The sequence below is a fragment of the Ovis canadensis genome, chromosome 11 (genome assembly GCF_042477335.2).
Source record: "Ovis canadensis isolate MfBH-ARS-UI-01 breed Bighorn chromosome 11, ARS-UI_OviCan_v2, whole genome shotgun sequence".
Classification (NCBI taxonomy): domain Eukaryota; kingdom Metazoa; phylum Chordata; class Mammalia; order Artiodactyla; family Bovidae; genus Ovis; species Ovis canadensis.
In genome coordinates, this window is record NC_091255.1 from 19985185 (window position 1) to 19986098 (window position 914).

Sequence of the window (914 nt, forward strand, 5' to 3'; positions counted from 1 at the left end):
TGACAGGCTGGAGCTTAATGCCTGAACGTTCAGTGCTGTGTTTGGAGTAAATGCAGTCCTTCAGCTGCCCAGAAGAGGCAGCCCCTGACTTTTCAGTTGGGCTACAGAGCACGTGCACCAAGCCTCCAGCACATGGGGTCCACAGAGAAGGAAGACTGCTGTGCCATGTTTGATGCTATTAAAAGCAGCTCACATAGTTTCCATCATTCTTAATAGAGCCACGTCATTTGACACCCAGCCCTCGCTTCAGGCACCCTAACAAGGAATTCTTGGTGTAAAGGAAAAGCAACTCCAAAACAAAAAGTAACTCTCTTCTAGGTCATCCCAAGACAGCATGTTGTGACCAGGAGTTGGAAAGCAAGGAAATCACCCTGACTTTGCCATCCATACCGTGTGGGGCTTGGGGCCATCGCCCAAAACACTTTAAACAGTTGTTTTAAAGGTATCTGGATTATTTACTGACTGTTGGTTTGGACAAAGCAGACCCAGCCTCATGGAGATGAAGCCTAATGCAATGACAGCTCCTTCCTTTATCAGCTGGGAGGCAACAGACAACCCAAGTTCATGGCCCGGAGTGGGTGGGTGGTTGTGGTTGGTGGAAACAATTGTAAATTTCAGTGCCGCAAATTATTCAGTAAATCATATTTAGAAAAGTCTCCCAATTCCTTAGACCCAAGCCTGAAGAAGTTTCAAATTAGACAGGAATAGAGACACAGACATAGAGAACAAATATATTGATACCACGGGGACAGTGGAGGGGGGTGGGAAGAATTAAGAGATTGGGATTGATATGTATACACTATTGATATTGTGTATAAAATAGATAAGGGCTTCCCAGGTAGCTCAGTGGTAAAGAATTTGCCTGCCAGTGCAGGTGATGTGGGTTTGATTCCTGGGTCGGGGAGATCCCCTGG